Consider the following 26,713-nt stretch of genomic DNA (forward strand, 5'->3'; position numbering starts at 1 on the left):
TTGTTGGGGATTTAGGCATAGCACGGATGCTTCTGCTTACAGCCGTGCGGTAAGCTGAGTAAATAAGTTTTATGTTGCTTTTCGCACAGTTACCATACATGGGAAGGCCGTAGTCTATCTTCGATAATATGAGTGCCCAGGTTACATTTATTAGCGTTGAAGAATTAATTAAACATACGACAAATATTTGATAATATTAAGCCTAGCAGCCAGTTGTTTCCTTAAATATGTACAATGTTCTTTGAAAGTTAATTTTTTATCAAAAATTATACCCAAAAACTTTAAGTTAACACTATTTACAATTTGCATGTTATTATAACTTAAACTATGTTTCCGACAAATATGGAAGTTTTTGCATTTATTAATAGATACGTTGGCACCCGATGATTCGGACCAAGTGTTTAAGTCAGATAGTATATTAATGAAATCTTGTTTGACGATGTTTAGGTCATTAATTTGAGAACACAATAGTAAATCGTCAGCATAGCATATGTAAGAAACATTTTATATTTATTGACAATTTGGCTAATTTCATTGAAAGCAGTTACAAATAAAACAACGGAGAGTGGAGAGCCCTGGGGGACGCCGTTGTGCAGAACAAAAAAGTCTGAAAAGGTATTATTTACTTTGGACACAAATCTGCGATTAGTGAGAAAGGCCTGTACAATTTTAAGTGTTTTATCGCTAAGGTTCCATTTTTCCAACTGCCGTAGGACAATATGGCCTCCGACACGGTCGAAGGCCTTCTCGAAGTCTATGCTTAGAACCGAGAGGTGGTTTCTATTGGAAGGAGCAGTAGAAGCGTAGTTTTCGAATAAGAGCAAGGCATCAATAGTGCCCTGACCTTCTTTGAAAGCTACTTGCTGTGGACTTATATAGTTGTTGTTCAAAGCATACCATGAAATGCGATTGGCTATTATTTTTTCGAATAGTTTGCCCAAACAGCTAAGTAGAGCGGGGTCTGAAGAAGTATTAAAAAGGTATATTTACACTGACTGAGACGCCAAATTTTCTTATACCTATTTGAAATTCTGTCCACCGCCTACTGAAAGTATCTCTTGAGTTTTCTTTTCACAATTTCAAGAACTTCATTGTAACTTTGCTGAAAGGCGTCTGAATCGAAAGCGACTTGAACTCTTCTTCGTTCTGCGGCAAATTTGGTTGTTCTTGTCGTTGGTCCTACACAACAACAAATGCGGAAAAAGTATTTGGACAATATGGTGTCCATTGTCCAGTTTTCGTGTTTCTAAACGAGTTTTAGTAATATATTTTAAGTGCATTTAAAATGGAAATTTTCTAAAGATTTGTATCCAAACGATTGTGTTGGCACGGTAGAATATGAAAGTTATGCGCACGAATGACTCTCATTCCCAAACTAGTTTGACTTTTGAGACAAGGTCATTTATCATAAAAAACTCATTCATCGTAACTTTTCGACAGCTTGTGCCTCGGAAACTGAAAGCAGAACCAGTCTAACTATCCATGGAACTAGTCTGCTAGTATTGCATATAAGGCTCAGACATACTATTGTGCAAAACACTTAAGTCCACCGGTAATGAACTGATTGTTTTCAGTGTGCTTTCAAGCCAGGCCAGTTTAACATTGACTTGCGATACTGTCTAATAGATTCATCAATTCAGATTCAAAATTTTCCTTAGCCTTGACTTCAATTGTGCGATAATACATCTTGCGACTAACAGCAATTAATACCGCCTTCAGAGTAAAAAAAGTTTTTGAATGCTAGGGTATTTGGTCATACATAGTGTTATTTTAGACAGCCAAAGACTTACTTGCAACTCATCGGATTTTACTAATGCTACCCTTGACTTTAGAATAGAGTTACCCACGCAAAGGGAATGGGATTTGAATTCAGTCAAAGAGAATACAATTACACTTTACACTGACGGATCCAAGATGGATTGCGACGTCGGCGTCGGTGTATATTGAAAGACACCGGAACTTCTAAGTGGTATCACGAGGGGAATTGGAATAATACATTTCACTCAGAAGTTCTCGGGATAAGAGAAGCTTGCAAGATAATTAGAAACCATCTACAATAACTATCGGAAGTATGTATTTTTTCAGATAGTCAAACAGCCATCTTAGCTTTAAGGTCACCTATAACCAATTCAAAAATCGTCAGACAATGCAAAGAATAACTTACCTGGCTATAGCAACATAGAGGGAAATGAGAAAGCTGATGATCTGGCAAGATAGGGGCATCCTGTAACGGATCCGAAGCGGTAGAAATAGGTGATCACCAAGACGTACGCAAAAGGGAGATCTTCTCGCTATTTCAGAAACGGGGCGTTGACAGATGGACTAACATTACATAAATTAACTAAACAAACGTGGTCCAACAACAACAACGTGGTTTCAACAAATCTAGAACGGACGAGTTGTTAAGAAAACCACGAGCAAGCATATTCAGAGTTACGTCAACAATAACAGGACACAGGCCTTTGGCAGGCCATACCATGAAGGTGGGATGGCCGTACAATGTTAGATGTAGAAACTGCAATCACGAAGAATCTAAGAAAACAATTTTTTGCTATATTTGTGAGTGCCCAAGTGTGGGTGCTTTACGACATAGAATACTGGGGGAATGGTAAACTTGAAAGAAAATGCAAAAAAAAATATTGGCACATTTATAGTCAAATCAAGATGGCTCGGCTAATAAACAGCAGTGGTTCTACAAGTGTTGTATCAAAACGGCATCTTTTGACTAATTGCCTCTAGACTGTGTCACTCAGACAACGACTCTACCACAACCACATTTAGAAATGTCTGTGCAATACAATTTTAACCATGGAGCGGTACACAGATGCAAGGCGCGCAAAAATTGTGAAATTCTATTTGGAGAATAACTCTTCGAATATCTTATTTCAGCCTGCGTACTGGCGAAAAGCAATCCTGTATCGAGGGGAAATTGGTATCTTGTGGGAATATTTCAACTGTGCACCGGCCTCAGCGAGTGCATGCATTACGGATAACATGGAGGCCATTCGTGAAAATTACTGTGAGAACCTCGGGACCTTCTTTCGGCGTCTAGTGAACATCCCGAAACCTCTTTATGGAGAATTATGAAAAATTACTTGCATTTTCTTCCCTATAATGTACAATTGGTTAAATGTTTATTGCCCCTGGTCACTTGGAATATGGCAGAAATATGCTTGAATTGGCCCAAAAGAGAAAGCTGAGAGACAAAGCGCATTTCATTCTCAGTTGTAAATAAATGAAATTATCGTATGAATCGTGCATGACGAACCACTGGATGATATTAAAGTCACTTCTTCAAGTCTCACGAAGGTCGTGCCGTACTGTCAATGATGGCCCATATCAATCCACGTTAAGCGAATTTTTGCAAACTTTCATCGAAGAAAATCATTTGAATGATTATTAGTACCTAATGAATTTATTGATCCCTTGTGTGATTCATCTCCAGAAACGGCGATTTGGATTAACCCTCCTGCCTCCTGATTTGGCAGCGTCGGACTTTTTCCCATGGAAAAGGGAAGCGTGCACTAATAAACTTTAAAGCCCTTCAGAAAATATTCATTAAGAAGAGGCCGTAACCCCAGAAATGATCCAAATACTATTACAACAAATTTTCTGAAAGAGATCCCAAATTTGCGTCACTACGTATGTTAACCAAAGGAAATCGAAATTGATGAATTTTTCATCAAATTATTAATAGTTCTCTGGTCATCCTTTGCAAGATGCATTTACCAATTTTTATGAAATCTTGATTATAAGGGGAAAAATATTAAGGTAGACGTTGATATTATTGCTGCTCGTGTCTCATAAAATGGGGACCACTTACTTTTTCATCCTAAGCTTTGACACACGCACTTAAAACCTTCGGTTTGATAAAATTCTTGTTAGGCACATATTTCTGTGGAGAACTCAATTAAAGATAAATATAAATTTAAATAATATTTTATTGAGGATTCTATAAAGTGATTTCAAAAACACTTAAATTTTTATTTAAGAAACTGGCCATTAATATACTTCATAATTATTTACTAATAAATAATAATAATAAATTTTAAAACGAAGCATTACTTAATTAAAAATATATGATAACTAGCTCACCCGGCGAACTTTGTTCCGCCCTAGAGGCAATAACAAAGCAGAATTTTGATTTTATTAAGCTAATTTTTTTATTAATCAAGTATTTCAATGAAGCTTTAATAGATTGCACTCTTCAGTTAAGCACCTTGTGATACACGACATTTTTTGTTTTATTATCAGGTGCAAGAACAAACAACGCAGATGGTGTTCCGACCCGTGAACATGCCACATATAATTGACCATGTAAGAAACATTGATTTTCTAGTTTCAGACCACAAACTTTCAAGGATTGGCCTTGTGATTTATTAATGATCATGGTGAATGCAATATGGATCGGAAATTGAAGTCTTTTAAACTCAAACGCAATACCGGTAGGGAACGTCGGGATAATCGGAATGAGAACCTCTTCTCCTTCGAATTTTTCTTTGAGTATCGTCACGTAAATCACATTGTTCATCAATTTATTTACCACCAAACGCGTACCGTTGCAAAGTTTTGGTGGGCTTATGTTTCGAAGCATGATTACTACGGAGTCAACTTTTAGGCGTAAATTGTGCGGTGGTAAGCCAGGCACATCCAAGGAGTTTAAAAATTCAATTGGCTTCATCTTCATTTGTTACACAGTCAATGGATTTGGGAATACTTTATTGATAAATTCGTCTTTCGATGAGACAAAGTTACAGAAATTCTGAGGAAATGAAATCAATCGAAACGCTGCTCGATTCAAATCAGCACTTGATAATTACCTTCTTGTGCATCGAAAATGATCGACTTGTTGCTCTCTGTTATTCGCTCGACGATTTCGCATTGCAACCGAACCGTTTCACAGGCTGCCTCGCTTTGCTCTTGTGGTTCAGAAGCACGAAGTCGAGTCATACTAACCCGACGCTCTTCGCGGGCAATTCCTTGTGCTTCTTTAGTCGTTTCATTCGCAATGTTCCGTATCCTTGCATTACGACTTTGTCGGGAAAGTTTAAATCGTCTTGGTCGCGGCATTGATAATGATGATTCAAAGGGAATACAAATTACTGTGATTATATATTTCTGACAAAATTTATATTATCAAATTTTCTACTTAACCATAGACAAAATTGCGTTTAGCTGTCATTTGCGTTTTGTTATTCCATATCAGATGCGTTTTTTTTGTACCACATTTTATAGTGACTTCACGGAAACGCGTTCGAATGGGATAAAAAGTATCCTATGTCTGTCTCCTGGTTCTAAGCTACCTCTCCACCAATTTTCAGCCAAATCGGTTCAGCCGCTCTCGAGTTATAAATAGTGTAACTAACATGACTTTCTTTTATATATATAGATATGTTTACAAAATCGGGAGTTCGTAAGTTCGAATCTCCGTGCGTAGTAATGAAATAATAGAAAAAGTGTTTTCTAATAGCGGTCGGCTCTCGGCAGACAATGGTAAACCTCCGAGTGTAACCATGGAAAAGATCATCAAAAAACCATTTACCGCTCTGAGTCGACTTAAAACTATAGGTCCCTTCTTCAACTTCAAGTCGCATAACATAAATAGGAGGAAGGAGCTTGGCCAAACCCTTAACAGAAGTGTGCGCGCCAATTATTTATTTTTATTTATTTGCCAAATCTAGATATTTATAGAAAATTTCATATTTCATATTCAAATTTCATATTCATATTTCTTATACTAGAATTTCGTTAAGTGATAGACGGCAACACACATTTATTTGTAAAAATGTGGCAAAGAGTAAAGGCAAAACAAAGAGTAACAAACAAAATTTAACGAGAATAATTGGTAATTTTTACAGAAACATTTTACGTAAACTCACGCTTTTCGTAAATAACCTTAGTATTGAGACAAAGTCCAATTTGCATACATTTATTTTTTAGTGTTCTTCTTGGGCACAGTGCTGCCATTCCGTAGTTTGTAGTTTTCATAAACGCCTTTCTAAAAAAGTAACCGAAGTCAATTGAAATAAATTCATTAAATGTGGTGGCACTAGACCAACAACAAAGTTTTGTAAATTAGGATATTACGAGAAAAGAAAGCAGAAAGGAAAAGGAAAGGACGAACTACGTTGAACGCTCAGCATGCAGTTGCGACAAATCGGAGGAGGTTCAACTAGATGCCAGTGGTTGCGATGAAAAATGGTCTCCGGTGCCGTAACATTTTTATTGTGCGCGAGAGTTTTATGTTATATGCCTTCGAGTGCCTAGTGCCTAGCGCTAATCTACCCAAAACTAGGCCCAAGCCAATGCAGGCTTTAACACAGCCTGCAATTACACTGTGTGACAAAAAAAAAAAAAAATTAAATATTCTTTTATGGAGACCTAGCACAACTTGTGGGTATAGAAAAACTAAAAAAAATGGTATAGGAGAAATTTCCAATACATCCCCAAAATCTCATTTTATGGCCATACAACCGTTTTTCAGTGTGATGTGAACAATCACTCCTTATTCCCAGTTAGCGTAAGTTATGCCTACATACCAAATTAGTAAAAAAAAAATGAAACCTTAAAACTCACACAACTCTATTACTTTTAATTCAATTACAGTCAAATATAGCCCATTCGACCCAAATTTAAATTTACTAATATATAACAGTAGTGTACTAAAAAACATCCTCAATATCGGATAATATCGTAAAAATTATGTCAAAGTTGAAAAAATAGAGAAAAAATAAAAAAATTCCAAATACTTCCGTCTACAGTCTCGTCAGTTGCCATTTCAGAAAAATTGTCAACACACTGTCAAAAAGGCTTGTTTTTGTTCTTTCGAACTAAAAAAACAAATTCGAAATCGGATGGAAATTGGCGGAGTTAGGAGTGATTCTTCACATCAACCTATTGAAAAACGTTTTTATGGCCATAAAACGAGATTTTGGGGGTGTATTGGAAATTTCTCCTATACCATTTTTCTTAGTTTTACTATACCTACAAGTTGTAGTAGGTCTCCATAAAAGTATAATATAACCGTCGCACAGTGTTATATATTAAATATTGATGGATTTTTTTCATCCAATAATTGTCTACTTCTATTCTAGTCAGGTTGCGCGGCCCCTATAAGTACATCTACCTGCCTGTGTGAACATACTTAACATTTTCCAGTACTTCATCATAAACGGACAAAACACATACATATTCAAATATTCATATTTGTGCACTGCCTTTGATATCGTGCCTGTTTTTCATAAGCAACACCCAACACTGCCACCATTAATCATGCGAGCACTACAAAAGCACCAGCTGGCATATGGTAACTGACCCTTCACCAAGCTCTCCATGCTGCCTTATGTTTTGATAAGACATAGAGTAGCAGGCAGCTGTTGCCCAAAGGCTGCCGCGCTTTTCATCGCATAAACAGAAACGAAATCTATAAATGCTCACATATGCATATTTGTGGTCTCATATGGTATGCTGATACACATACATATGTACTCGTATGTATGTACACACAAAAGTTATTTCATTTAACGGAAAATTACTTTAACGCCTTGTAAATACATACACGCAGAAGAGCGCACACACAAAGGCAACTCTTAAACTTTGGCTGTAGTTGGAAGGCATCTCGCAGTGGGGCATAGTTGCTACTCAACTAGTGCTGTTGTGGCTCGCTGAGTTGCCTCAAAAGCCAACAGGGTGCAACGTCGGCAACCGGGTCAGCGCCTACACATATGCTACGACTTTAATGCAGTCTGATTGCTACTACAACTTATATGTGTTATACATTTGATTTCAATTTCACATGGTTGTTGCTACCTACATAAGTTGTTGTTGTAGCTGTAGTCCAAGTGAATTAACTGCTTTCATCCAGTGGCCTCCGAAAAGTGTAAGCACAGCGGTTTTGCCGCTTCGCGTCACAATGGCGTGCTATTAGCGGCAACACCTGCTGCTTTTCTCAGCAAAACGGTGAAGTGAAGGTATAGTGGATAGCCCGATAGCTGAAATGTTGGATGGCTGGGCTTCTTCTTAGTCCAACATACGGGTAAAGGGATGAAACAATCTGTGTTTATTTTCGCTTTTTTTTTTGGGTGTGAAAAAAACCGGCATACGTGTGGTTAAAGTTCACGTTTTTGTGGAGCATTCCGTTTTTAATGTTTGTGGCAATATCTGTGGGATTTTTTGGCTCAACGCCAACATGCCTGCCAACATACTCAACATACAAAACTCTCTCCCCTCAGACGGATATATCTACACATGCATACATGTTTCTCACTCCAGCATATTTTTATATAGGTTGGCAAAACAAGTAAGGACTACAAAAAAACCAAGCAGCCCTCAGGACCTATGGCCAGAAAATGCATTTAAAAAAATACGCGAATAGTTACATAATATTTTTAGGTGACTGCATTATGAAAGTGTTATGATTTGGAATAAAATAACGCAAATTTCTTTGACATACACTTTTCAACTCCCACTTTTTCTTGATTCTTTCCACGCGATGGTTCAAGCTTAATATATTTTTTTTTAACTGTTTTTATTATTTCTTTGATATTACAATTGAAAGGGCAGCAACTTCATCGAGGAGTTTGTGTGCGATTGATGCGCTTTGTGCTTGCGATACGTATCAATTTTTCAGCAGCATCAGTGTTTTTGTCACGATTAACTTAGTAAAAAACTTTTTGAAATATTTTATCATATATTTGAATGAAGGTGAATTTCATGTAAGCCATAAGCATATTTTCATCATTTAGAATAGTATTAGATGCAACTACAATAATTATACCTCGTTTTCTTTAGGCGATAAACCAAAAAAAAATTCGACAACTTTTTCAATGCCCAATTTTTTTTATTTTTAATAAAAAGTGTCAAAAGAAATGATTTTTAACTAACCGAGATTGCTTCATTTAATAGTGCACTTACTTAGAGTGACACTCTTAAATTTGTAAATAAGTAAGCATTTGTATGTACTTTGAAATTCTTCGAATTTACGCACTACCAATCTCTTTTTACAGAACTTATTTCTTATTCCCAATCTGAAAATTAGCGGAGCGGGAAGAAAGTCTAACGACTACTTTTTTCACATATTTTATGAATGCTCCTAAGTACACATACATAGATATTTGTATACGTGATATTAGAATCATGTTTTATTTTAAGTATATGAATATACAGAAAATAGCAGGAAAAAAGAACAGCACTAGCTCACGGCCATCAGCTGGTTTTACAATAAACTAGGATTAATTACAATATTTGCTAGTCTTATATTTAAAATAAGGAATATATGTGTAATACAAGTAAATAAAATATGTCTAAGTATAGGTAGAGTAACTGCGGGTATTGTGGTATACCCATTTTATTTTCGTCTATAAAATCGCTAAATTTTATTTGATTTTAATGAAAATTTATCAATAATATGCTACCGTTATTAAGTTCAAATAAACCTAGCTTCAAAAGCCTTAGAGCCTCGAGTTTCAGAAATATTTAAGAAAGTACTGCAAAAGACGGAAACAAGCCCTTGAAGAAATTGGCGGGTAATGTGGTATACCTTATACTGGTAATGTGGTATAGTATACCACATTACCCGCATATTATGCCTTTAATAATAAGTCAGCTACTTTTGATTGATAACTAAAATTTTATTGCGAACCATTTAAAAAAGGAATATGAACTGAATTAAAACATATTGAACCAAACTATTTTAAGCTTCAATTGACAAAAAACGCAACAATAAAATTCATAGCACTTGTAAGAGTATTACTGACAAGAATCGCAAAGAAAAACAGCACTTCGATTGGGAATACACTTTTCGTGGGCCCAAATTTGTTCGCATTGCAGACAAGAGGTCCAAGGCTTCATTATTATATCCTGTCCATAAATTTTGCCTCAGTAGTTGCAAGACGATTCTTTTGTTGGTGGAACATCTGGAAACTCCTCTTCACTGTCACTTGAATGCGAGTCAACAAACGATTTGGTAGAAATATTTTTTTTATTAGAGGGTTTTGGGGATGGATTAACCGGAGCATTGCGTTTCCTGTTAATGCTTCCAATGCTCTGTAACAAATTACACTTATAAGGCGAAGTTGTTAAAACAGTTGCCTTTGTTTTCCGGCCTTTCCGATTAGGTGGAGGATCTCGTAGCTTTGGTGGTGGAGATATTTCCCAGGGAGTAACGAGTCTTCGGCTTGTGCTTGCTTCTATAAACAAATTAAATAGCGTTCCTAAAATTTCCATAGATTTTATTGCGAAACTTACGAATTTCAGGCTCAATTTCCATGGCTGATGCGCTTGGGGTTTCTTCTGTCGTTGAATTTATAGTTTCAACTGGATCCTCTGAGAAGGCAATATATCTAGCAAGATTTTTTATATTTAAAACTGAATTGTACCTGATGATGATGAGTTCCCAGCAATAAAATCTGCATCTGTGAAAATATGTTTGTCAAACGGACAAATTCCCGTGGCTTTAAAACCATTTATTGCAATTTGTCCAGTTTGAACCCTCAAATAAGCCTTAGTAAATAGTCCTGCGATATCAAAATGTGTAACTTTTCTGCCCTGTTTACGCATAAATCGTCTTATTTCGTCATTATAGTACTTCTTAAAAGGTCCCATAAAAGCCTTATCCAACGGTTGAAGTTTGTGTGTTGAATGGGGTGGCAAAGAAAGTATAGTCACATTGTGTTCGCGAGCTAGATCAATAACTTCTATATTGCGTGTGTGGCTATAATGCCCATCTAATATAAGAAGCAGAGGTTCAGACGGAGATAGTTTCGTTACGCTTAAAAAATGCCTGAACCATTTCGTGAAGATGGGAATCTGAACCCATCCAGACAAATGGCACGCCGAGTTTGAGCCAGGGGGAGCCTCTTTCATTAGAAGAGGGTTATGGTTTTTTCGTGGAAAGATGAAAAATGGTGGTACGAAACCACCTCCAGCGCTCATGCAAGTGATGACTGTAACAAGCGATCCTCGCTCAGCTGAAGTCATTGTTCCAATCTGTTTTTTTCCTTTCCGAGCGATTATTTGTGCCTGTTGCGAAGGAACTACTGATATTCCGGTTTCGTCAACGTTCCAGATACGAGTAGGCGGAAAATTATGTTTTGCGTTTTCTTCTTCCAGCAATTTGAAAAATATATCAACATTTTCTCGAGAAAAACCACGTGCACGGTCGACGCTTGTTCCAGTTGGCTTTCGAAAACTCAGAACATTTCGGTGTCGGATACAGAAGCCTTTTAGCCAATCTTTGCCAGCGCACTCTTTAATAACGGAGAACTTATTGGGAATGTTGTTTTTGTGGCAATTTGATAACACAATGACCGCACGTCTGCGCGTGTTAGTCCCCAGTACCTTGACTCCATTTCTAGTAAATATTTAACTAAGTCATTTTCAATTTCCGCTGTTAAAATCGGAGCCCGGCCAAGTTTAGTTGTCAACAGCTCCTCGATGGATTTCTCGCTTCTTGACATGCGCTGCAGAGTGGTATGGGGGACACTAAATGTCTTGGAAGCCAAGAGAATACCCATTTTACCTTTTCTAACCGCTTGGATAGCTTTTTTCATATCCTCTGCTTTGCATTTTCGTATTTCACCTTTCTTCGGCATTTTTTTGATCGAGAGGGTAATATGGTACACTATACCACTTTAGCCGCCTTTACCTATCCCACAATAGCCGCATTAGAGTTTGAACAAATTAATTTTGAATAATTAAATAACGATCAAATATACAAAAATATTGCTTATATTCTTTCTCTAGTATTAAACGCACTTATTACTTCCCGATGAATAAATGCAGTTTAAAGCACAAGATTTTAATTTGCCAGAAATTTTCCACTGAGGACAAAAAAATGCCAACCACACGACCACTCGATTTTTTTACAACTGACTCACTGTATGCCTTGCAAAACACGAATCAAATCACGCGTTCTTAAGATTCTGAGAATGCCGAAATATCTAACTTGGTCCCGTTATTGCCACGACTTTAGTTTTCGAATAAAGCTGCTATACCACATTACCCGCCTATACCACAATACCCGCAGTTACCCTATATTAAATTAAATGAGCTATGTTACACAGTACAAGAAAGTTAGATATAGTATTTACATTTGATACTGTTGTATTTACTAGAAGTTGTGATGGGAGAGCTGTGCCAAAAATCCTTCGCCTGGTACAAGTATTGGTAAACTGGGTGCATTCATCTAGGATATGCTTTACTGATGTTCTAGATTTTTTGTTTATTTTTTTTGTTTTTTTGTCCCCATTTATTTTATACATCTGTCCATTGACATTAAGTATGTTGTTTAACAATTTGGTCAGGATTTATATACATCGCTTAATGGCCAGCGTCAAAAGCGATAAAATTGAAATAAACGAAATAATACCTATTAAATTAAATAATATACAATAATACAATACAAGTTTCACTTTACTTGATTACATTTTACAACTATTTTAACTATTTTTAATTATTTTCTTTTACATATTTATGGTTTTTTAGCATTTATCATACTAGGTCGCTTGGTCGGGTTCTCTTTAAACGCCTTTTTGCGTTTCTTTGCCTTTCAAGAAGTTTGTTAATTTTTTGCATTACTGTGTGTGTGTATTTTTTCAAAGTGCCTTGTTGTTATCTTTTTGATTTCTTCGTCTACTCTTGCTATATTAAAAGTCCTGTGGATGTTATCATTTTTCGTGTACCTATCAGACATGGTCAAAATTCGAAGAATCTTAGATTGCTGTCGTTGGATTTTTTCTATATGAGTTTTTTTCAGCCGTTCCCCACACCTGTAGTCCATATATCCAGATTGGTTTAATCATAGTTGTGTACACTAACAGCTTGTTCTGCATAGTGAATCTGGATTTAGAGCAGACTAACCAATGAAGTTGTCGAAGTTTTTCTTTTATTTGTTTGACCTTTTGCTTTATGTGGTGATTCCAATTTAGTTTGGAGTCCAAGTGAATTCCCAGATATTTAGTAGTTGATTCTATTGTAATTGCTTTATCATTTATTTTAATTGGAACTGCGGTAAATTTTGTTTTATTAGTAAATATAACCTGTACGGTTTTTTCTTCATTTATTTTTAGGCACCAGTTATCAAACCATTCCTTAACTGCGTTTGTATATCGCTGCAGTTTTTCAGTAGCGATAATTAAGCTTTTGTCTGATGCTAATAGTATTGTATCGTCTGCGAACGTAGCAACTAAAGAATTAGTTTCGTCAGGAGGTGGTATATCTGCGGTGAATAAAACATATAGTAGAGGGCCAAGAACGCTTCCTTGCGGAACTCCAGCAGTTATTTGATGAATATCTGAACATTGATTGTCATATTTAATATAGAAGCATCGGTCGGTTAGATAGCTTTTTATGATGAGATAGTAGTCAAAAGGTAGCATTCCTTTTATTTTGTGGAGTAAGCCTTTCCGCCACACTTTGTCAAACACTTTAGCTACGTCCAAAAATACTGCGGCGCAGTATCGATTGTTTTCAAGGTATGATTGGATTTTATTTGTAATTCTATGGATCTGTTGAATAGTCGAACGTTTTTTTCTAAATCCAAATTGATGATCCGGTATTATACGTTTTTGGTCTAGAAGTTGGCTTATTCGATCATGCAGTAATTTTTCAGCAATTTTAGATATTGTCGGTAATAAGCTTATTGGTCTATATGATGACACGGTAGTTGGATCTTTACTCGGTTTTGGCAATGCAATAATCTCTGCCACTTTCCAGAGCTTCGGAAAGTATTGTAAGCGAAACATTGCGTTAAAAACGTTTCGCTAGTATATACTTATATGCCTTGGTTGGTAGCTCCGCTAATCTTTTTCTGTTATCATGTCATATCCGGGTGGTTTTTTATGTTTTATTCCTTTTTTGATGCAAGCTATTATTTCGTGTGCATTCGTCCTTTTTATTTTTGTAAGATCATAGTGGAAGCTGTTTTGGTTGTTGATTTTCTTTTCTTCGTCATTTGATGGAACTTTTTCAAAGTAATTTGCCAATGTTTTCGCTTTTCCCTCTTTTGTCCTGTTCTAGATGACTTACAAAAACAGCAGGATGCAACAACAACAAGTAACTGTGAGTGATCTACGCGTGACCTAAACGAAGTCGGGGGAACTACAAAATGTTTGCATGTTTAGATTCCTGTGGATGGGTAGGCATTACTCTGAAGGGATTAATTGTCGCGTAATGATAAAAATACTCATTCCATTTCAATAGAGCCTTGTTATGTAGGTACTGATTTATTAGATATTCGTGATATTCGTGATGTTAGTTGTGCTCATATTTATTCAAAATGTTTGCAGCAGAAGTTCGCTAAAGCGAAAAAGAAACAACAGTTCGGTTCGAGAGATGCGTTCATTTAGTGCTGTAGGAATTTTAAGCAGGAAAAATAATCTATCAGGAATCATATGATTGAACTTTTTGTAAACGAACAAAGTAATTTATTTTTCTGAATCTAATCTTATCTGCACTTTGGCCTGGCGCCGATTTGAAATTTGTATATATATTGTATAATAGTAAGAAAAAGATAAAATAGAAAATTTAATAACAAAAGAAATGAGTATTCCACATAAAGTAGCACAGTTACTACTAATCTTAAAAGTACAATTTCATGATACTATATTCATGAGTGACACTACTTTTGTTGTTTTCAAAACAATGGATCAAAACGAATTTCGTGTTTTAATTTTACACTGCTTCTTGTTGGGAAAAAATACCGTTCAAGCTAAGAAATTTCGCTCGAATGAAGACGTTATCGCTGAAACTGAGGCTTACTTTGAGCCAAAAGATAAATCGCTCTCAGAAAGTGGTATTGAAATGTTAGAGCTGCGTTGGAATGACTACGTTATTTTTGACGAAAATTACGTGTTTTCTTTGTTAAGCCCGGTACTTTTCAGCCCATGTGTTATATTTTGTGGACAGCACAAAATAGACTCAGCTGATATACATATCTTCTTCTACTGGTTTTTGCAAGTGATGAAAATTTTCTGTCCATTCATTTTTGCGTTTTTTTTTTTCCTTTTGGGAAAGAATTTTGGTTTAGGATCTTGATTTGGATCGATGGCTGGTGATGCCTAATTTTGTTATCAAACACAACTGAGTATTAATATATATCGCCTACTCTGATTACCAGCAGGGGAAGCTTAAATTTCTAAAATGCGTTGTGTATTATTATTTTGTTGTTTTTGTATTAGACAGCTTCATAATGTGAGATATACGATTAATGAAAGAAAGTAAATGCAAACTCATTCACGATTCATATTGGGGCCAACTAGTTATAAGTATTACTTGCTTTATGCTACAGCACTTTTGAACGATTTTGCCTGAAACTTTTAGCATTCCTTAGTTGTATGAGCAAAATATTAATGGCTGTATTTATACACCTTTTAGTTGCATATACAATATATAAATATATATTTGGATGTACGGGAATGTTGGAGCGCATACATGTTGTCATGTGCGTTCATTTGAAAAAAAATGCACTATATGTTTTATTCCTGTTGGTTTTTCCATTTTAAGCTAATTACCCAGAAGCATATCTTTTAAAATTATTAGGGAGGTAGATAAATCCATAAAGTTATCATTGGGGCGGTCCCCGATTCTCCACTACTCAAATATTTTTAAGATGAACTTCCGCACATATACATAATATATATGCAGTCTGTATCACCAGAAAAGAACCGGTTTCTTTCTTGTAACTTCAAGATATATTTCGTTCTGCTTTTTGCTGCATAATAATTGCACTCAAGGGATACGACGACAGTGCTAACTCAAGTTATTGTCGTTCGAAACTTTTCCACAAACGCAACCAAATAGAAATAGTGAGAGTACGCGAAGTGCTTTGAGGCGGTATTTTAATGCGCGCATTCGAAAGCATTGAAATTATCTGCAAAAGTAACTAAAAATCAAAAAAGTTTGTTGTGATGTCGAATCAGCGGTGTAAAGTGTACCAAAATGTTGATGACTTTTCCGAGTGCGGCTTGAAGCCAGTGACGACAAAAAAGCAGGATAAAGTGATCATCCAACTTTTTAAGCGAAACCCTTCATTGCGACTACGCCAAGCACTCACAATTTTTGCTAAAAAGGGTATAGATGTGAGTATCAACTAATCGAACGTCGTCTAAAGGAGGCGAACAGTGTGGGGAACTATATTATAAAAACGCTTGTCGAAAAGATAATCCTCGATTTAAAGCAACCCGTGCGCCAAGTTCACAAAATCTAGTCCTGTTTGTCGACGAGCTACGCAGAAAATTGGTTGAAAGCATGAAGAAGATGCCAGGCTATACTCGACAACGACGAAGACTACACGGCTTATTGAGTAATTGCGACTCGTAGTTTTATACATACTTTCATGTAATAGGTCTATTTATAAGTTCGTGCGGTTTTACAACAGATGGCGTAACTTGATTATTATTCCATCGATCCACATTTCCAAACATTCATTGGAGAGCTACTGTCGTAAGGCACAAACGTCAGTATAAGTTTTTTATTTGAAGCGTAAACAACAATATTTTTACCACACTTGAAAATGTCGAATTTCGTGCCAAATAATGTGTTTTTGCGGGGAATTCTTCTTCATTATTTTAATATGAAGAAAAAAGCAGCCGAAAGTCATCGTATCTTGGTGGAAGTTTATGGTGAGCATGCTCTATCTGAGCGAACGTGCCAGAAGTGGTTTGCACGCTTTAAAAGTGGTGATTTTGGCTTGGAAGACGAAGAACGCGAGGGTGCGCCGCCAAAGTTCATGGATACCGAATTGGAGGAATTGCTCGATCAAGATCCGGCTCAAACGCAAGAAGAGGTTGCAAAAACTTTGGGAGTTGATCAATCAACCATTTCCAAACGTTTAAAAGCCATGGGAATGATCCGAAAGGTAGGCCATTGGGTGCCGTATGAATTGAAGCCAAGAGACGTTGAACGCCGTTTTATGGCATGCGAACAACTGCTTCAACGGCACAAAAGAAAGGGTTTTTTGCATCGAATTGTGACTGGCGATGAAAAGTGGGTCCATTACGACAATCCAAAACGTCGGGCAACGTATGGATACCCTGGCCATGCTTCAACATCGACGTCGGCGCAGAATATTCATGGCCTGAAGGTTATGCTGTGTATCTGGTGGGACCAGCTGGGTGTTGTGTATTATGAGCTACTGAAACCGAATGAAACGATTACGGGGGATGTCTACCGACGACAATTGATGCGTTTGAGCCGAGCACTGCGAGAAAAACGGCCGCAATACGCCGATAGACACGACAAAGTTATTTTGCAACATGACAATGCTCGGCCACATGTTGCACAAGTGGTCAAAACATACTTAGAAACGCTCAAATGGGATGTCCTACCCCACCCGCCGTATAGTCCAGACCTTGCGCCATCCGATTACTATCTCTTCCGATCGATGCAACATGGCCTGGCTGACCAGCACTTCCGTAATTACGATGAAGTCAAAAAATGGATCGATTCGTGGATTGCGGCAAAACCGACCGAATTTTTCACAAAGGGAATCCGTGAATTGCCAGAAAGATGGGAAAAAGTAGTAGTAAGCGATGGACAATATTTTGAATATTAAATTTGTAACCATTTTACGTCAATAAAGTTTCAAATTTCGAAAAAAACCGCACGAACTTATTCATAGTCCTATTAAAAAAAATTAAAATACAATATATATATATACAGACTGTATATACTTCTGCTCAAATATGAACGAGACTGATTTAATAAAACACAAGTTAATTATTGTTCAATTTTTATTTTATCTCCTTCAAAGTAATCACCATTGGAGGCGATACACATATGCCAACGTTTTTTCCAATCATCATAGCATTTCTGGAAGGCCGATTTCGGTATGGATTTCAGTTCCTTCTTCGAATTCTCTTTTATGACTTCAATTGTCTCAAAATGTTTTCCACGGAGAGGCAACTTGAGCTTGGGAAACAGGAAAAAGTCACATGGAGCCATATCAGTCGAATACGGTGCTTGCGGAACGATACTAACATTATTGTTGTTCAAATAATCGAGAACAAGACGTGATGTGTGTGCTGGTGCATTATCGTGATGCAAGAACCATGACTTGTTGCCCCACAATTCCTTCCTTTTAAGACGAATGTTCTTGCGCAAACGCTTTAAAACGTCTAAATAATATTCAGCGTTAACCGATCGGCCTTGCGGAAGGAACTGCGAGTACACCACACCTTCGTAATCGAAAAAAACAGTCAGCATAACCTAAATTTTTGAGCGACTTTGGCGTGGCTTTTTGGATTTCAGCTCCTCCGGGGAGCGCCATTCCGATGATTGTTGAGCTGTTTCGACGTCATACTCATAAACCCAAGTCTCGTCACCAGTTATGATGTGCCGGATGTCCGTATCAGTCATGGCGAGCATTTCCTTATCGACAGTTTTGCGTCGTTATTTTTGAAGAAAATTCAACAATTTTGGAATAAGACGCGCGGACACTAGTCTCATGCCCAAGACATCATGAATAATAGTATGAACGGATCCATTTGATAAGCTCAGCTCACTAGCTATCTCTCTTTCGATTACACAAATTCTTTGTTCAACTTAAATTTCCATCGTTAAATTCGAAAAAACACTCGAGCTTGACTTGTTTACAGTAGCACAGAAAACAAACTATGTGACATATCACACTGAAATTTGCCATGTAAGCTTATAACAGTCCTACCATCCAACAAAAAATTTATTTTTGCCATATGCCATCCGCGGACGGTTTTATTGATAAAGTCTCGTTCAGATTTGAGTATAAGAAGCAGGAAATAGCAAATTGTAATAGTGGATGACTAAACGATGAAGATTTACTTCTATGTTAAACCCTTCTTTTTGTTGATGGGGTTCATCAGACGTATTTTAGTCAAACCATCTATTTCCGCAAGCGTAACAAAACAGTGATATCCCAAACTCTTTAGTAAAGTTAACACTATGGGCTTGTATGGGCTACTACACTATGGGCTACTTAATGTGGTCTCCATCTACCCAGCTCATCAACCAAACAGTTTCTTGCTTGTGACCACGCAACCATATGAACTTTTATGAAAGTATTTGGGGGCAGCCATTCTCTTACTAGTTTCATAACCATCGAAACCAGGATTCTGATTGGTGCTTGGTTTTCATTCTAAATTTTTTTTTTTTTTATAACTTACTTTATTTGCAATCTATCTACTATAAGACATTCAGCAAATTAGATCTTATAAGATAATGGCAGCGGTAGTTTTGCTGTTGTGCAAATCTACATAGAAATTACAACAGCTTGTTAACTTGTACAGTTCGTACTTAAATTATTAAAATTCATTAGTACTTCAAGATTGCTTAAATTCATTGTTTGTTAATATTATCACTTAAGATTAACTTACTTAATTTTACCTTAAAGTTTATAGGTTGAGTAGATTCATACTAGAGGAATGGCAAGTCTAAGATATGATTGCGTTTTAACCATATAGTTTCATTGGTTGTGTCTAATAAACAAATAGCAGCTGGATTTATGTGATTAGATAATCGTTTCAGATATCTAGTACTATATTTTCGAATTTCATTCTTTACAAAAGGAATACCTAAGTCCTTATGGATAGAATCATTGGTAATAAACCAAGGGGCATTAACAAGGCTTGGTAATGTTTTTGATTGATAACGTTGCAAGATCTCTACATTGGAGTTGCTAGCAGTTCCTCAAAGCTGTATTCCGTAGGTCCAAATGGGCTTCAGAATAGCTTTGTAGATCCGTATTTTGTTTTCTAGACTAAGTTGAGAGTTACGGCCAAGCAGCCAGTGCATACGTGTTGTTTTAATTTTTAGTTGTTGTTGCTTAGCCTGAATGTGACTTTTCCACGTGAGGCGTCGATCAAGATGCATCCCTAAATATTTACTCTGTCACTAGTGGGAATTTGTTTATTATTTAAAAATACAGCAGGGCATAGCTCTCTTCTTAATGTAAAAGTGACATGTGTAGATTTTTCCGAATTAACTTTTATTTTCCATTTGTTAAGCCAAGACTCCAAAATTTGGAGTTTATTTTGCAAAAGATGTGAAGCTTCTACAGGGGACTCGTTATAAGCGATAAATGCTGAATCATCAGCAAAAGTTGCTACTTCTACTTTTTCTGAATTGGGCATATCAGCTGTAAATATAGTATACAGGACAGGACCTAAGACACTACCTTGGGGCACACCGGCATTAATGTTATAAATTTCAGATGAGGCATCTCCGTGCCTTACATAGAAGTGTTTGTCACTTAAATAAGATTTAAGTACCAGATAGAAATGTGCTGGTAATATCTTTTTTACTTTGAACAGAAGTTCCTGGTGCCATACCCTGTCAAATGCTTGTTCAACATCTAAAAAGGCTGCAGAACAGTATTTTTTCTCTTCCTGTGCAGCTGTAATTACATTTGCGATCCTGTGGCACTGCTCTGGTGTATCATGACTTACTCTAAACCCAAACTGATGTTCAGGTATGATGTTATGAGCCTTGGTGCGTGATTACCATTCGGAATTCACAGAGAGGTCGTTGGTTCGAATCTCGGTGAAACACCAAATTAAGAAAAACATTTTTCTTATAACGGTCGCCCCTCGGCAGGCAATGGCAAACCTCCGAATGTATTTCTGCCATGAAAAAGCTCCTCATAAACAATATCTGCCGTTTGGGGTCGGCTTGAAACTGTAGGTCCCTCCATTTGTGGAAAAACATCACGACGCACACCACAAATAGGAGGAGGAGCTCGGCCAAACACCTAACAGAAGTGTACGCGTCAATTATTTATTTTTTTATTTTTTGAAAAATGTACCATAGCGAAAGTATTGGCATCTATCTATGCTCTACACTAATGTAATTAACATATGCGCTACGAATTAATTTTCACAAATTAAATTTATCCACACTCAGGCGCCCTCAAAGTTTGCCCATTTTAAGTGAAGTATACGAGTATACATAAATACAAGTTTGCTTTGCGTTTTCAACACTTGAAAATAAGAGCAAAGCCATTTATAAACATTTTGCCATTTCACTGCATTGCTCCTTTTAACTCATTCGCTTTGCTCCAACTGCTCACACCCATACACTTAAAAAAGCATATGGAATCGGGAGTATATTCGCACATAATGACAGTGTTAAATTAAATCCTAATTCCATAATCCACTCCAAAGTATGAGCACATAAAAACAACAAAAACAAATATGTGGTATAAGCACGCACAAATAGATATGAAAGTCTTTATAGTGAAAATACAACGCATACCGACACTTAAGTTTAGCTGTATGGTTTTATGAGACTTTTGTTCAACTTACTTTAAATCAAGCGAGTATGTGTGTGTGTGTGTGTATTGTGCCACCACATTTTATGTTGCCACTTCAACACTCTCATCCAGCATATAAATTATGATACTTGGCGGCAGCAGCGACTAAAATGCTTGGCTGTTTACCTATTTACTCAGTTGGTTTGTTGGTTGGTTGGCTGTTTGGTTGGATGATTGTTTGTGTGATAGAAGACACAGTTGAAGTAGCAGCAGCAGCAGCAGAACAGCAATGCTGGTAATGAAATCAACATTTCACTCAAGACGAGTAGAGCAGTTAAAACTACAAAGGCACTTGCCACTATCTACTATCTCAGTTTTGTCACAACCTGCATGCGAGTACGCACATACACATATGCATCAATGTATGTGTGTGAGCAATATGCGTGCGCTTGCGCAAATACAACACCCAGCTACTTTAACTGAAGCATCATTCTGAAAGCTAACTTAGGAGTCATATGTACATACATTTATATATTTATACATTTTCTACTACAAACAGTTAGACAGACAAGCCAAGCCAGCGTGTATAATTTGCGGCTTGTGGTTGTGGCTCATATTTTCAACAATGAAAATCCTCAACAACAAACTGTAACACCGTAGGATTAGAGTTGGCTGGCTTAAATTTGTATGTATGTATGTAAGTACAATTGGAAGAGCCACTGCAGTTATGTGTGTATTTTATGTAGTGCAAGTGACTGCTTCAGCTTTGGCAGGAAATTCAATTTTCGGAATCAAACTTATTTAATAGGATTTTTTCAGTGGTTTAGTGTTATTCTATTTGCAATTCTTATTGGAGTGCAGTGCAGACAAAGGAGTGAAAAGACAATAAAACATAAAACAAACAACAGAAAAGTTTAATTTAAGCTGCATTTACACGAGCTTTCTGAAGAATTTTGAAATCAAAAACGATTTTAAAATAGTGTTTCAAAGAACTGATCAGTATACTCATTAGGGCGGGTCGATTTAAAAATCGCTCATTGCTTTGTGAAAATCGTATTCTAGGGATCAAAAAAGAAACTTTGCCGAAGGAACCATACCTCTAAAACGAATTCTGATGTCCCCCAATTTCAAAATATCACCATTTTTGGCCTTTACATGAAAAAATCAGCTAAATGGCTATGTTTTTTCTTTGCTTTTATTTATTTATAATAATATCTATTTTTTCTCTTAAGAAATTTATTTAGTCAGAACATATGAAAATGAAAAAATTAATATAATTTAAGTGAGTTATAGAAAAGAAACTAAAAAGTTCGACCCAAATTGGGGGACATCAGAATTCGTTTTAGAGGTATGGTTCCTTCAGCAAAGTTTCTTGTTTTGATCTGTAGAATATGATTTTCACAGAGCAATGGGCGATTTTTTTGCCTCCCCAGAAATTGGGCGGGCCTAATACCCATATATAGGTCGCTTACACCTTTTATTGGGGGTTGGGCAGAGCTCCTTCTTTTGATATATTATTTTTCTACAAATGGGACCTACAGTTTTAAGCTTTTCAAGTTTTTTTTAACACAGCTACCAGCCAGCGTATACTAACTTGAAACCCTCGCAAAAATAGGGTCGCCTAAATTTATAATCAGAAGAATTGGGAGCTATTTTTCGGACCGTAAATTGAAGCCTAGAACCAACAAAGGTATTGAGGAGTACCACGTAATAACAGCGATGCGACAAGCATCAGTGTTAGGCCAACTACTGTGGAACCTAATGTACGGCGGTGTTCTAAGACTGAATATGCCTCCTAGAAAAATCGGGGTGGTAATGGGGGCAAAACACATGGAGGATATTGAGAAAATCGCCAACGAATCTATAAAAAAAGTATGGCTTGGTAGACGAAGTTAGCTGAGCACAAAACTGATGCAGTTCTAATAAGCAGCAGGAAGGCAGTCGAATTTGTGAAGGCAAATGTTGGGACTGTAACTATCAATTCAAAACCCACCATTAAATACCTAATGGGTATTTAAAGAAGTCTTGGAATATGCAGGCCTGTCTGGCACGAATAATACTAAACAACGGTAACCTTAGCCATAGCAAAGGAATACTATATAGTAGAGTTATCTGCTCGTTCCATTTTTACGCAGCACCGATCTGGACTCATGCATTGAACAGCTATTCAAGAAAACTAATACGCATCCGCTTTGCGAACTATCTGTGGTTTCTGTACAATTTCTAATGGCCCTTGTCAATCCCGGTTGACATATTGACATATGAAAGACGGTATATTTAAGTATAAAACTACCCGAATACGGTGGTAAAGCAAGGCGTAAAAAATTGCATGGCATCACCGGTGGAGCAGATCACCCAAGAGTAGATGGGCCCAACCTTACGAGTAGCTCAATTCCTTTTTGGGCACGGGTATTTAAAAATATCTCTGCAGGGAGCCCATGAGCTAACCAGCCCTGTGAGGTAATCCTTTTTTGGCAGTTCCGCAGGCGCAGTGATAGATTGTGGAGAAGTAAGACTACAAGCCAACTCAAAAAGGAATCAAGATATCAACTTCAAATTTTACAGAGATATGCTTTAACATATTAGCCTACAATGTACCTCAAATTTTATACAATATTAATTATCTCTAAAAATATTGTATTGATCAATTTGTTTATAAAAAAAGAGTAATATTTTTCTTTCGTTAAAAATAGGTAAGTGCAAAGCGGAATACCTTATTTTAATGAAACAGTTTTGGCTGGTTGATTTCAATTGATTACAAGAGGCTGTACATTTCATGCCGCAAATCAATGGAGCTACGATTGAGCAGCTGTAGCGCCGCCATTTTTTTTTTTTTTTTTTTTGTATTTTCAATTAGACATGTAATTTACTTTATGATAATAAATACTCTCGGTTTTTAGAGAAGCTGCTCCTCTCAAGAATGTTATGTTGTGTTATACATTTAGTCGTATTATTTTAAGGGGGGAGCCTGGTTTATGAGGTCTAAAAATTGCATCTCTTTGCGATTTTTTTTTTAAGGAAAAAATTAATTTAGCACTGCAAAGTTTTTTCTATCTTTTAATGAACATTTAAAATGTATACAAAATTTTTTGTACTGGTTAAAATAAGTTGAAAAAAATGTTTAACATAGAAATTAGTAGAGCGCTGCAACGCTGGAGTGTCCAACTGGCGTACCAGATACAGCTCGTAATTATTATCTAAAGCAAAAAATTTAAATGGATTTCTAATTATCATGATTTTTTATTCTAGATGAACTAAGAAAACTGAGACAAGCTCCAAAATTTCAACTTTTTGGAGGTTTTAAAGAAAAAAATGCCTTTCTATAAAAAAAAATTTACTTCAACTTGGTATAAAAATCTTGAAAATTTTTTTTTTTATCTATTTTGTTAGTTCAAATAGAAGAGAATTTAATACTGAAGGGAACAAGCTACGATTCATTTCAAAAGGTTCATTAGTTTTTTTTCATTCATGTATGCCAATTCAAAGAAATCATAAAAATGAAAAGTCGAGAAAAGAAGATAAAGTTTGTACTATAGCTGTCCGGTCACAGCGTAACTACCTAACGCTCGCCTACCTTTGGCTTTGTATCTATGGAAATATTGAGAATTAGGCTCTGTAACTTTGTGTGAATATTCTGAAATATATTAGGAATCGCTTAAAGCGAAAAACAAAAACCTATTTTTTTCACCTTATAAACCAGGCTCCCCCCTTAATAAATTCCCCCATTTGCATGCGATCCGTACATCCTAAGCAATGGTTTCGAACCAATTTATTGATTTGAATGAAGTCGCAAGAGCGTGCAATAATTTTTGTTTTAGTCCTGACAGAGACTTTGTTTTTTTTTAATTCATGCTTTATAAAAAATTTCCTTAAGTCTGTCCCTAACTGCAGCCATTGGATTCCAATTCCAAAATGTTAGTCAAAAGCGGTCTTTTGCAGAATTTCCATTATTCTTTTTTTTTTGCGAAAAGGTGAAATTTCTTACAAATAATTAAGTAACTAGCAAAAATGTCAACTTGTTTCTAGTCTTGACCTAGAAAGTGCACTATATCACTTGAAGAGTTCTTTCGATTTTTTTTATTTTGTAGCACCATGTAATCGCACAATGCGGTATTTCTTATAGACTATGAAAATCAGATTAATGCTAACCAAATTGAATTAAAAATAAATTAAACTTATATTTTACTTATTTTATTTTAATAAAACTTTTCATTTCTTACGGCGGCCGCCGAAGCTGAATGAGTTGGTGCGAGACTACTATTCGGGATTCAGAAAGAACGTCGGTTTGAATCTCGGTGAAAAGTCAAAATATTAAGAAAAAGTATTTTCTAATAGCGGTCGCCCCTCGGCAGGCAATGGCAAGCCTCCGAGTGTATTTCTGCCTTGAAAAAGCTCCTCTTAAAAAATATCTGCAGTTCGGAGTCCATTTGTGGAAAAACATCAAGTTACATGCCACGCATAGAAGGAGGAACTCGGTGTACGCGCCAATTATATATTCATATATATTAGGCCGGGTTAGACCATACCTCTAAAACGAATTCTGATGTCCCCCAATTTGGGTCGAACTTTTTAGTTTCTTTTCTATAACTCACTTAAATTAATTTTTTCATTTACATATGTTCTGACTAAATAAATTTCTTAAGAGAAAAAATAGATATTATAAATAAATAAAAACAAAGAAAAAACATAGCCATTTAGCTGATTTTTTCATGTAAAGGCCAAAAATGATGATATTTTTAAATTGGGGGACATCAGAACTCGTTTTAGAGGTATGGTTCCTTCGGCAAAGTTTCTTATTTTGATCCCTAGAGTACGATTTTCACAGAGCAATGAGCGATTTTTAAATCGACCCGCCCTAATATATATGTATATATTGGGTATGGGGATAAGTTTGCCTTCGCCAGTGATGGTTTCAGATGGTTTAAGGAGTTCACAATACATGACACCCTTCTGATCCCAATATATGCACAGCCTTGAAGTATGAATATATTTGTTCGCTGTCGATGTGCCTGGCTCACCTGGCAGGCTCTAACAATGTCGATGCTTAGGGTTATCATAATAGATCCATTTTTCATTGCCAGTGACGATACGATGCAGAAAACCTTTTTCTTTCTGCCATTCAAGAAACATCTCACTTGTCACCAAATGTCTCTCGATATCCCTTTCCTTTTCCAATTAATGTTGTATCCAGTTACCTGCTTTCCGGACTAATCCCATCGCGTGCAAACATTTACTGACGGTTGATCTGTCAACATACAACTCTTTAGACATATCCTCAGACGTTCGACATGCATCTCCATCCAATAATTGTTGTAGTTGAGTATCTTCAAATTTTCTGGGTACTTCTTAGCTATATTTATCTCTAATGTCGATATTGTCAATTTGGAAGCGCTGAAACCACTCCTTACAAGTTTTCTTTTGATGGAGCGTAATTATCGTAAATCACAACATACAACCAGAAGATTCGCCACTCGACTCTCACTCCTGTTCTCA

The sequence above is a fragment of the Anastrepha ludens genome, chromosome 3 (genome assembly GCF_028408465.1).
Source record: "Anastrepha ludens isolate Willacy chromosome 3, idAnaLude1.1, whole genome shotgun sequence".
NCBI lineage: Eukaryota > Metazoa > Arthropoda > Insecta > Diptera > Tephritidae > Anastrepha > Anastrepha ludens.